This window comes from Pseudonaja textilis, chromosome 9, assembly GCF_049901715.1.
Source record: "Pseudonaja textilis isolate UNSWEBS1 chromosome 9, rPseTex1.2, whole genome shotgun sequence".
NCBI lineage: Eukaryota > Metazoa > Chordata > Lepidosauria > Squamata > Elapidae > Pseudonaja > Pseudonaja textilis.
Genome location: NC_141998.1, coordinates 23,373,007 through 23,385,453, shown reverse-complemented (window position 1 = coordinate 23,385,453; position 12,447 = coordinate 23,373,007). Strand labels below are relative to the sequence as shown.

Here is a 12,447-nt window from a genome sequence, read left to right as displayed (position 1 = left end):
TACAATAGTCTCCAATAATTTTCCTTGACTTGGAAGACATCTTTGCTTCACTTCCAATTCTCTACCTAACTCTCCTCCATTATTAGCCAGTGGAAGTTCAACTACACACTTCAATTTTGTTGTTTTTAAAATTCCGTTCGATCATATCTGATTCTTGGAGTGTGCTTGGACAAGACCCTGCAATTTCCTTCACTAAGTTTTCCAGAAATGGTTTGCCATTGTCTTCTTCCTTGGGCTGAGATAATGTGACTGGCTCAAGGTCACCCAGCTGCTTCTGTGTCCAAGGTAAGACTGGAACTCACAGTCTCCTGGCGATTGGCCCAAAGTCACCCTGACAGCTTTCAGACCTGATGCGGGACTAGAACTCATTTTCTCCTGGTGATCACCTATCTGGCTTTTGTGCCTAAAGCAGGACTAGAACTCACATTCGCCCAGTTTCTAGTCTGATACCTTTTATTGAGTCTGATACCTTTTATTTAGTCTGATACCTTTTATTGAGACACTGACTGTCTCAATAAAATGAAACAGCCTCGTTAAAAGGAAAGACAATGTGGGATAAAGATACCTTTATTCCATGTAGTGCAAGAATTTGGACTTTTTAGAATCCTATCCCAAGACAGGGGTTTTCTGTCCTCACAGCCACCAGTTGACATCTAAGGCTCTTCTATTTCAGCAGCCTCCTGGATACTGCTTGTGAATAAAACAGCTTCCCTTTGTTCCTTTGTCACTGTGCAAGTTGTTTTAGCACCGCGCACCTCCTTCTCCGGGCTGAATATTCATTCATCATCTGATTTCATTGGTGGCCCTCAGCACCGTTTTTACAGAAAGCCCCGCTTGGGTGTGTGTGTGTGTGTGTTAATACTGGATGCTATAATAAATGTTGCTTCCAATGCCAGTGAATAAATAGATCAGAGGAGGGTTGAGAAGGGGAAGTAGCAAAAACAAACCCACCCATTCATTTCATCCCAAGCATGTCCAGGTTTGAGCGTCCGTTCTTTGTCCTCCATCGGTGTTGCCTTTCGGGGACGTGCAAGACGGAGACTTAGGAAAAGACCAAGAAGATTCTCCATATGAGGTCCTGGAGAATCGAAGGACTTCTCATTAGAAACTGGGGTGTGGGGGTGTGGTGAGATTGTCCAGCACAACAGAATGGAGTGTGGCAAATGTATCGCTTGTACCCAGGTTGAAAGCAAAAATGCTGATGATGGAGAAAATTGCAGAGAATGAAAACAATGGACCTCAAGATAACAGGAGAAGGGTGGAAAAAGTTCAGCTCTAAGGAATGCGGCTTTGCCCACAGGCTGATGTTTATTATGGGATGGTGTCAAGGCTGGCTCATGGGAAGCTATTTTATCTTCTTCTAACTCCAGAAGAAGTTTGTGTTGTTGTTTTTTAAAAAAAATCGCCTTCGCTTAAAAGCTGTGGAATCACTGAAGCATCCTGAAAAATTGGAGTTGAGGTGGGTAATTATAAAGCTTAGCACTTTCTGCAGGATGCTTCTACTTCAGGACATTTTGCATGTGTGATCTCTGTCCACAGAATGGGGCAGGGAGGTCAGAAAAGTCAAGATGGCAACTTCTGTGGAGGAGTTATGGCCCATTTAAACCTATTTTGCTTCTTGATTCATAGATTCCTCTCAAAGCGACTTTGCTTACAAGGATGATGAGGTCACAAACATGCTGTTAGAGCAGAGATGTTCAATCTTGGCCACTGTAAGACATGTGGACTTCAACTCCCAGAATTCCACCCCTCCCCACTCCCCCCTGCTCTGGTGGCTCAGGTAGATGGACCTGGGAAAAGATGGTCCTTCAATTCACCTGGCTCCAGGCCATGGAGGGTTTTGAAGCTGACAACCTTGAATTGGAGCTAGAATTAAATCAACAACCAATGCAGCTCCCATAAGAGAGGTGACACAGGTACAAATCTAGGTTTGCACATAACTGCGTGGGCCACACAATTTGAACCAATGGAAACTTCTGGATACTTTTCAAGGGTGGAAATCAGGAAATTCAGGCAGTTCAAACATATATGAGGATTTTTTGCAAGCTTAAGCTCTCTACAGGAATCTGACTTACTAACGGCCAAAGCATTTTGGTGGTAGGTAAGAGTCAACGGAATTCCATGTGGGGCTGGACTTAGATCTCTTCTGGGCATGAAGGGACTCAAGGCTGGTGACGCATTTGATTCCTCCATCAGTCTCAGCCTCGTCATCCCCTACGGCAGTCCCATGAACCGTGTGTTGCTGTAGTCAAGATGGGAAGTGACCAAGGCACTGTTGCAGCTTTCATCCTGAATTTACTGGCCATCCCTTATAGACCATGCACACCATTGTGCCCTGTGTGTGGTAACCTGCTTTAGCAGCTAACTTTATCTTGAATCTCTGGATCTGTTCCTGGACGACGGGAAAGCTTCCTGTGGCTCCTACGTATTGTTTGAATTATTCCTGACTCACCAAATCTTTGCTTCTCTGACAGATGCTTTCCTCATTACATGTTTATCCCTCACCTCAAGCCCCATAGCGGTTCTGTCCGACTGGCACCCGCCTTGAATTTACAGTTTATTTGCACAGTGTTTCATCTTTGCTTTTCGCTTCTCTCATGCAGTGACGAAAAGGATAGGAAAAGAGCAAGATTTATATCTCGGGCTGCTGCTACCTTGTATAAATAATAATATAAAAAAGGAAATATGACATGTTTTCTCTGTTGGGAAGTGGAGAAGGCTAGAGCAACGTGTGTGTGCTCTTCTGGCTTGGTTGCAGAGGATAACTTTTTAAGAAAAACTAAATGAATTAAGAAAAGCTAGTTGGGTTTTCATGCTTTGTGTAAGAGCCAGTTGGCTCTAGTGGTTAAGACACCAGGCTAGAAACTGGGAGATGGTGAGTTTTAGTCCTGTCTTATACATGAAAGCCAGCTTGGTGACTTTGGGCCAATCACCAGGAGACGATGAGTTCTAGTCCCACCTTAGGCATTAAAGCCAATTGGATAACTTTCGGCCGATCACCAGGAGATGGTGAGTTCTAGTCCTGTTTTAGGCAAGAAAATTGACTGGGTGACTTTGGGCCAATCACCAGGAGATGATGAATTCTAGTCCTGCCTTAAGCGTGAAAGCCAACTGGATGACTTTTGGCCAATCACCAGGAGACAGTGAGTTCTAGTCCCATCTTAGGCAAGAAAGCCAATTGGATGACTTTGAGCCACTCCCACTTACTTAGCCACACCCACCTCACAGGGTTATTGTGGGGAAAATTGGAGAAGGTCGGTGTATTAAATATGCTCATCACTCGGTGTTATTTATAAAAATAATAAAGACGGGATAACAAATCTAAGATAAATAAATTAACTGTGGAAAGGAAGTTTATGATGACTGAAGATTGAGAATGTAAGAAATGATTGGATGATAAAACGGATTCCAAAATCTTTCCAATGGATTATGTTAGCAGGGATCACCTATGCGTGAGGAAGCAGACTTTTCAGTTTAATTATTCTCTCTATGTGTGGCAGTTGCATTGGAGGCCTTTCCACCCCTTTTAATATTTGTTGGAGTACAGACAGTCCTCAATTTACAGCAGTTCACTTAGTGACTGTTTCAAATTACAACAGCACTGAAAAAAGCGACTTACAACCTTTTTTTCACACTTACAACTGTTGATCATGTGATCGTAATTTTGTCAACTCACTCCATGGTTGTGGCGAAAAAAGCTCACAAAAACGGGGCAAAACTCACTTCACAACTGCCTCGTTTAGCAACAGGAATTTTGGACTTGATTGTGGTCGTAAATTGAGGACTACCTCTATCTCTTCCCTGATGCTTCTGGAGAAACAGGGATGCATTTTCCAAGAAACCCATTTCCATGCGGTTGCTCTCAAATGCAAAAACAAAACCGCCCTACCTATTACCAATTCCACTCCTTTAATCTGACCATTGGCTCCATCCTGGCTCGGAATTCTAGGATATTTTTTTTCATTTCAACACCTCTGAAAGACCACTGCCAGAGGAAGGTTTCTCGGTTCGTCCAAACGTCTCAGCGACTTTGCAGAGAGAGAGAGAGAAAATACAGATTTAAATAGGGAGCTTAACCGAACGTAAATATTTTCGAAAGCGCTCTGCATGTATTAAAAACAACACGTTCGGGTTAATTTAGAGATGGATTTATGACCATAACTTGGACGGGGAATTGATTTCTCTGTCTCAAGGCTTCAATCATGACTAATTTTTGGTGGTAGAAAAAAAAAAAAAAACCTGGTGGATTTAGGAGGTGGGTTGGCTTGCAAGTCAAACATATATTTTTTTTCCCCTCAAATAATCCTGAACAGCTACCTTGTTGGAGTGCCTAGAATTTTTGCTTTTTTTTAAAGAATCTGTGAGCAGATGAGCAGACTGCTGTTCTAAAGCTGCTCAGTCAAAATTCCCTTTTCAGATTCAGGAACAAGCTTTCTCTTCTTACCCTCTCGATTCTGTCTCCATTGCAATCTGTTGCCAGCCCTAATTGAATAAGCCTAATTAATAACAGGTGGGGCGTTCAGAAGTTTTAAAGTCTGATCTTCTTTTGTCCCTCCAGAAATGAATTGGGATCCTGGAGGAGAGAGACAAGCAAGACTTGGCTAATTATTTGCAATCATGTGCGTGGATTGCCCCATGCTTATTTGTAAACAAAATAAAAACACCTCCTTTCTCTTCCCCTTGGAAATAATGGAATTAGGGTAATGCTTCTTGTGACAGGCCACATTCCAGGAAGCTCTGAAATGGACACAATACCTTGAAGACCAGAGATGTGGGACTATCCTAGAGATAGATCCATCTTCCACATGAAGAAGAACAGGGATGAAGCTCTGCATTGAATTAATTGGATGTCCATCCCTGTAATGGATTTTGATCGTGCCTGTGTGATCAAAATTGAGATACTGGCAATGATAGCAATAGCGCTTAGACTTATATGCGGATTCACAGTGCTTTCCAGCCCTCTCTAAGTGGTTTGCAGAGTCAGCAACTTGCCCCCAAACAATCTGGCTCCTCCATTTACCCACCTCAGAAGGATGGAAGGCTGAGTTGACCTTGAGCTTATCAGGTTTGAACTCATAGATGAGGGCAGAGTTAACCTGCAGTACTGCATTCTAACCACAAGGAAGGAAGGAAGGAAAGGAAGGAAGGAAGGAAGGAAGGAAGGAAGGAAGGAAGGAAGGAAGGAAGGAAGGAAGGAATAGCAATAGCACTTAGGCTTATATACCACTTCACAGTGCTTTCCACCCAGTGATGGGATTCAATTTTTTTTTACTACTGGTTCTGAAGGTGTGGCTTGGTGTGTATGGCATGGCTCGGTGGGCATGGCAGAGGAAGGACACTGCAAAATCCCCATTCCCTCCCCACTCCTGGGGGAAGGTTACTGTAAAATCTCCATTCCCTCCCCATCCCACTAACCTGCTTTCCAGCTCCGTTCTCCTGTGCAGGGCAACAAAAGGAAACCCAGCCAAATTAGCTGGGACTTGGGAGGCAGAGAAGAGAAGGGGTTGGTGGGGCCAGTCAGAGGTGGTATTGACCGGTTCTCCAAACTACTCAAAATTTCTGCTAATGGTTCTTCAGAACTGGTCAGAACCTGCTGAAGACCACCTTATGGGCAATCCCCATAAGTAATGGTTAGAGTGATGACAAACAACACTCCAAGGCCCACTCACTGACCTCTTCCAGAGAAAATACACACAGGTACATGTGCTTCTTGGAGGCTCCTGAGATGGAATTCCTAAAATATTTGCTAGGAGCTAAGACGAATATTTCGTGGATGGTGGGTTGGTTTTTTTTGGGGGGGGCGGTTGGGGGGAGATGGAAGGTAACTGATCCTAAAGCAAGTAAATGGTCCCTCTCCGAAGAACCAAATACAAACCCTCCAGAAAGCACCATGTTTTTACACATTGCTGGATGATTCAGCAATTATATATATATATCTTCTCGGAGAAGCACAAAGCTGAAGACACAAGCCTGAAGATGATGAATGAGACTTCATTGAAACGTCACCTGGATACTTCCAATTTTACGCGGGAGAAAACCCGAATAACCAAAGATCCACGTACAAATACCCGCGAGAACCTCAGAAAACAAATATAGATAGGTAGGTAGGTAGGTAGGTAGGTAGGTAGGTAGGTAGATAGATAGATATGTAGATATGTGTATGTGCATGTGCATGTGTATATGTATATATGTGTGTGTGTGTGTGTGTATATATATATATATATATATATATATATATATATATGTATGTGTATATATATATATATGTGTGTGTGTGTGTGTGTGTGTGTGTGTGTATATATATATATATATATATATATATGTATGTGTATATATATATATATATGTGTGTGTGTGTGTGTGTGTGTGTGTGTGTGTATATATATATATATATATATATATATATATATATATATATATAGAGAGAGAGAGAGAGAGAGAGAGAGAGAGAGAGAGAGAGAGAGAGGAGAGAGAGGGAGAGAGAGAAAGTCTCCTGAATATGCCATGACTCCGAGAAAGAAGGCTCTTGTGTGAAGCTGGAAGGCATACAGCTGTGGACAGCTGTGGGGCTGGTATTGAAACAAAATCTGGCGTGCAGATGGGGAGGAGGCCCAGGAAAGGGTTGTTCTCTGAGGAAAAAGTACAGTTTTGCTTCTGTCTTCATCAGTACAATCACCTTCTTCAAATGCTTTTTAAAAAGGGACAAAAGGAAGCTTAATCTAAATCGGTCAGAAAACTGGACGAGTCGCCTTCTCCCTTCTTTTAAAAACCCTCCTTGCTTTTAAGGAACAAGGAAAGGATTTCTCTCCATGACCTCTTTGTCCAGGCGAGCTTCCAGAATATTCCGGGGCCATTCTTTTGATTTATGAGCCTTCCCTGAATAATATATTCTAAGGCCATCACTAGCAGGACGCTGAAGGAAAATCCTTGTTCCACACGTCTCGTTTCCCCCCGCCCCCACCCCGAAGACCAAAGCCCTCCTCCTGCTAGCACATTTTGTTTTTAAATTTAGAAATCTATTTATATAAACCTTGCCAGGGCTTTGAGCTGAACGCTAAAATTAAAAGTATGAGTGGAGCCCTCAAAATGTAGCCTGCTAATATTTCAGGGCTGTTTGTGTATATATATTTATATAGATCTATCTTCATCCATCTCTCTCTCTCTCTCTCTCTCTCTCTCTCTCTCTCTCTCTCTCTCTCTCTCTCTCTCTCTCTCATCACACACGGCGCCACTTCGTTGAGGTGACAGAAATACCTCCGACTCCGTTTCAACTCAGCCAATTGCTGAAGGGATTTGGAGGCAGGGAGATCATCTCTGGGGTCAGTTGAAAAGGGGACACTTTTCATTTAAGGTCTGAACTCCAAGAGATCAAAGCCAGTTGAGGAGAAGGAGTTTTGAAATGAGGATGAGGTTCTCTAGGGATCCTGATATCCAAGGAAACTTTTTTTTTTTTCAGAACCAAAGGTGGCTTTTTTCAAGAGGTAACTGTACTTTCTGGTTTTTCTTTGAAGACGTTGGATGAGAGTGGATGAGAAGCAAGACATCTTCAAAGAAAGAAAAAACAGAAAGTCCAGTTGACTCTTGAAAAAAGCATCTTTGGGACAACCATGACCTGGATGGCTGAGAATCTCCATAGACACTTAGTTAGGTGGCCTCAACGGTCCTCTAAAAGGGTGCAAATGACCAGCTGTCTGCAAGGTGTCTAAATCCTTCCATTCCACACCATCCAGTCAGAGCTGAAGAAGCTTCTTGGACAAGAAGCAAAACCTCTTCAAAGGAAAACCAGAAAGTCCAGTTGTCTCTTGCAAAAAGCACCTTTGGGACAACCAGGAGACCTGGTTGACTGAGAATTTCCATAGATTATTATTTTTTAAATAAATACTGAGGTTACTGGAGGCAACTGGAGAAAAGATGGCAGGACATGGAATGCAATGATCAATGGAGGTAACAGAATGACAGGGTTGGAAGGGACCTTGGAGGTTTTCTAGTCCAAGCAGGAACCCTGTACAATTCCAGAAAAATGGCTGTTCAATCTCTTCTTAAAAACCTCCATTGTTGGAGCGCCCACCATTTCTGACAGCCCTTTAGATATTGGAAGACTGCTAACATGTCACCTCTAGTCCTTTTCACTAGACTAGCCAAACCCAGTTCCTGCAACTGTTCTTCGTATGTTTTAGCCTCCAGTTCCCTAATCATCTTTGTTGCTCTTCTCTGCACTCTTTCAAGAGTCTCGACATCATTTTTAAATTGTGGTGACCAAAACTAGATGCTCCTCATAACTTTGTGAGACACTGGGACAACTCAAATAATATAATTTAATCAGATGAAGCCATTTATGAACTGCAAGTTTTATTACAGATTAAAATGATCCCCAATTGGTCAACAAGTCTGATAACTTATTTGCAAAGAACCTCATCAGAACATCACCATGAATTCATCACTAGTAGAAGTTCGCTTTAATGGAGCTGGTGAATTAAGTTGTCCACCTACCAGGACATGTTTTGGGACTGAAATTACCATCTCTTTCTAACAGGAGAGACCTTTTCCTTGTTCAGTTCTATTAGTTGCATTATTTGTGCTTCTGTATAGCTACGCTGAAGTTAATAATAAATAAATGAGTTTAGGTGACACCTAAAGAGCTGTAGTATAGGGAATATTCAATATGAAATTAATCCAACCATTTCTGTCTTTTAAAACCTTCCAGATGACACCTTTACCAAGGTTTCGAAATGCCTAGCAGTATTGAAGTGGCCAAATAACTCATGAAAGTGAAAAGCTTAGAGAGTCAGATAACAGATAATCAGAGTTGGAAGGGACCTTGTAGGTCATCTAGTCCAGTCCCCCACCCAAGCAGGAGACCCTGCACCATTTGTGACAAATGGCAGTCCAGTCTCTTCTTGAAGGTCTCAAGTGATGACACTCCCATACCTTTTTTTTTTTTGCTTATTTTAACCTTTATTTCTGGTCTGTCTTTTACAGTTATGTTTTTGGTGGGTTGAGCTATAGTTTCTTTTTGCGTGAAGACCGATGAAAAGAATGAATTAAGCAGCTCTGCTTTCTCTTTGCTGCCTGTTACTTCCTTGCCATCTTCTCTCCTTAGTGGACCGACTGCTTCCTTGATTTTTTTTTCTTGTTATTTATATGTTGGAAGAAACTTTTTAAAAATTATCTTTGACTTTTGTTGCAAGTCTGTTCGTTCTGAGCCTTTGCTTTCCTGACTTTGTCTTTGCAGATTCTGGCTATCAGCTGATATTCTGCCTTAGTTGTATGTCCTTCTTTCCATTTTTTTGTACTTGTCCTTTTTTTCTTTCAATTTGCCAGTCCAAAATCCTGGGTCTGTAATATTGCCGTTTCTCTTTCAACAAACTTTAAATCCCTCAGAAATCTCAGGAAATGCACTGGACAAAATATAAAAGAGGACAAAAACAGGAGCCAATCAAAAATAATTTACTAGTGCAACAACAGACAAAAGTAAGCAAAGGAATTTAGGAAAGCCATCCTCCTTGGGTACAGCACTGAAAGGGTTTAAGTCTGGAAATTAATTTACTTGTCCTTTGTGCTCAGAGGCCCAGTGCTTTCATCTTTGTACAGAACATCCTGGAAAACCAGCTTAACGCATGTTTAACATTTTGTTTGCTAATAAAACAACACAATTGAGCCTCTGTTAATACATTGTTTTAAGTAGAACCTCAAGGGAACTGGTTCGAAGCTCTCCATAAAAGTATTCTATCACTTTAATTCCCGTCTCTCTCTTTCTTTCTTTCTCTTTCCCCCACTCTCTCTGAGAGCTTGTTTAAAAAATGTTCTTTTTTTATTGGTAGCCTGGTTTTCGAAAACAAAGATCAATAGCACAAAGTTTAGTGTAACCCTCCTAAGATGCAGAAATGCCGGAGGGTGCAATCCAAAATCAGTGTCCTTCACATAGCCTGGATAAAGTAGAAGAAATAACTTTTTTCATCCTACATTGTGGACTATTTCACCCAAGGCATGATTTGATCCCTTAATCCCACTCCCAGAGACTGTTTCCTCAGCACACACACACACACACACACACACACACACACAAACCCACCTCAAGTTACCTCCACATCTGGTCAGAAAAAGGGAAGGTCTTAGCAACAAAGGGACTTTGCTTTTTAAAACTAGTTTTTTCTCCCACCCAGACCAAGATATAAGCCCACTTTAGTTCAGTTTTAGTTTACTTTATTGTCATTGCACCTCGTACAATGAAATCAAACACCATCTTCAGTGTACATCATGACCATGACCATGAAAATAAACACAAACACACATCCTTCACCCTTCACACATTGAACCGAAAACCCCTGACACCACACCAACACTGCACTATACAGCAGAATTCAATAGAGTTACTGCCATGGGATAGAAGCTGTTTTTCAGCCTGTTTGTTCTTGTTTTTATTATCCTGTACCTTCTGCCAGTTGGTAATAGTTCAGAAAAAAGGGTGCCCAGGATGTGATGGATCTTTGAGAATGTTTTGAACTTTCTTAAGGCAGCAGGAGCTATAAAGCTCTTCCAAAGAGGGGAGAGGGCAACCCATGATCTTCTGGGCAATGATGTTCACCCTCTGGAGTGCTTTCCTATCTGCCACTGTGCAATTGGCAAACCAGACACGGGTGCAGTAAGTTTTTTTTTTTAATTTTATTGGTTTTTAAAAACAAACATAAACAAACAAAACATAAAAAATCAAGCTATCTTCCATAGGTGTACATACAGTGTGCCGGTTGGTTTACAAATTGTTTTGTGCTTCCATTTCATAGTCTTCAATTACCATTACATTACATATAATCTCATATTGTCAATCAAAAATTAAATACCTTAGTATCATTATTAATCAATCATTTGACTGTACTTTTATTCATTCATGTTTTACAAGATAACCATAATTTACTTAGTTTATTTTATAACGGTTCATATTATCATCCCAAATCTATCCTAAAATCATTTTGTAGATATAATAAGAAAGAAGTACATCTTTATATATTTATTATTTTCTAAAAGTCTACATATTTCATTACTGTACTTTATTGTCTAACCATTGATAGAAAAGATCCCAAATTTTATAAAATTGTTTATCCTCTTGTTCTCTAATTTCAAATGTCAATCTACTCATTTCAGCACATTCCAATATTTTCTTAATGATTTCCTCCTGTGATGGTATTTTCTCATTTTTCCAGTTTTTAGCAAATACAATCCTAGCCGCTGTTCAGGTATTTCAAGTCTTTACTATATATTTCAGGTAAAATTCCCAATAAAAATATCTCTGGTTTCAAGTCTATATGTTTTTTTGTCATTTTTTCCAACCACATGTGGATTTTAGTCCAGTATTTTTTAGCATCTGCACAAGTCCACCACATATGGTAATATGAGCCAGGTGTCTGATGACATTTCCAACATTTTTCGGATTTATTCTTGAACATTCTTGCTATTCGTGTCAGGGGAAAATGCCACCTGTTAAACATCTTATACAAATTTTCTTTATATGCTGTTGACATTGTCATTTTATAATTTTGAGACCACAATTTTTGCCATTTCTCTAAATCAATCCGATATCCAAAATTCTTCCCCCAAGCAATCATAGTTTCTTTAACTTGTTCTTCTCTAGTTTAATTTCTAATAAATATCCATACAATTTTTTAATCACCTTTTCATCAGTACCTGTCAAAATCTTATTTAAGTCAGTCAGTTTATCATAGAAACCTTCTGTTTTAGAATCTTTATCATACCTTGAATGTATTTACGCATATGAAAACTAATTCATCTTTATACCTTGTTCCTCTAGTTTTTGCATAGGTTTAAGTTCACCCCTTTCATTCAATGTTTCACCATATCTAACTGTTTGTTCCTTTTTGTATATTATAGGATATGAAAATGCTTCAATAGTCGATAACCAGACTGGAATTTTCAAATAACATTGTCTTTTAATCTTCTCCCAGTTTAACCACAGAGACTCCCGTATATAATGTCTTCTAAAATACCCCTGTGTTTTAGTTCCTTTGTACCATAAAAAAGCATGCCACCCCAACAACAAATCACGTCCTTCTAATGTCACCAATCCAGTATTTCTTAGTGTTATCCATTCCTTAACCCACATCAGATTTGTAGCTTGGTAGTACAACTCCCAATTAGGCAAACCAAATCCTCCTCTAATTCTAGCATCTTGCAAAAGTTTTAACTTTATTCTCGCTTTCTTACCTTGCCATATATATTTCAACACATAGAAGTCTCGAATGATTTCCTTCTTCTCTTTGCTACCATGGCAAACTTGGCCTTGGTCATCTATTAATTGCAATATTTTCCTTGATTCTTTCTCCTTTCTCAATTTGTATGCTAACCATCTACCTGGTTTGTTTGCGCCTTTAAAGTAGTTCTGTTTAGCACTTCTAATTTTCTGTGCTAATTCTTCTTTTTCTATTTGACCCAATT

The 12,447-nt window shown here is 40.3% G+C and overlaps 1 long non-coding RNA gene across 2 annotated transcripts in view; it reads right to left on the bottom strand.

Annotated features, from left to right (window-relative positions):
- The window catches only part of LOC148125063 (uncharacterized), a 558,115-nt gene that overhangs the window by 363,361 nt on the left and 182,307 nt on the right, over nucleotides 1-12,447 (bottom strand). Inside the window, exon 5 of one of the 2 annotated variants that reach the window (XR_015744684.1) lies at nucleotides 8,952-9,398. The exons of the other annotated variant lie outside the window; for it this stretch is intronic. This is a non-coding gene — a long non-coding RNA (uncharacterized LOC148125063). Of the gene's footprint in view, nucleotides 1-8,951; nucleotides 9,399-12,447 lie in introns of those variants that run through there. 2 annotated transcript variants of the gene reach the window in all.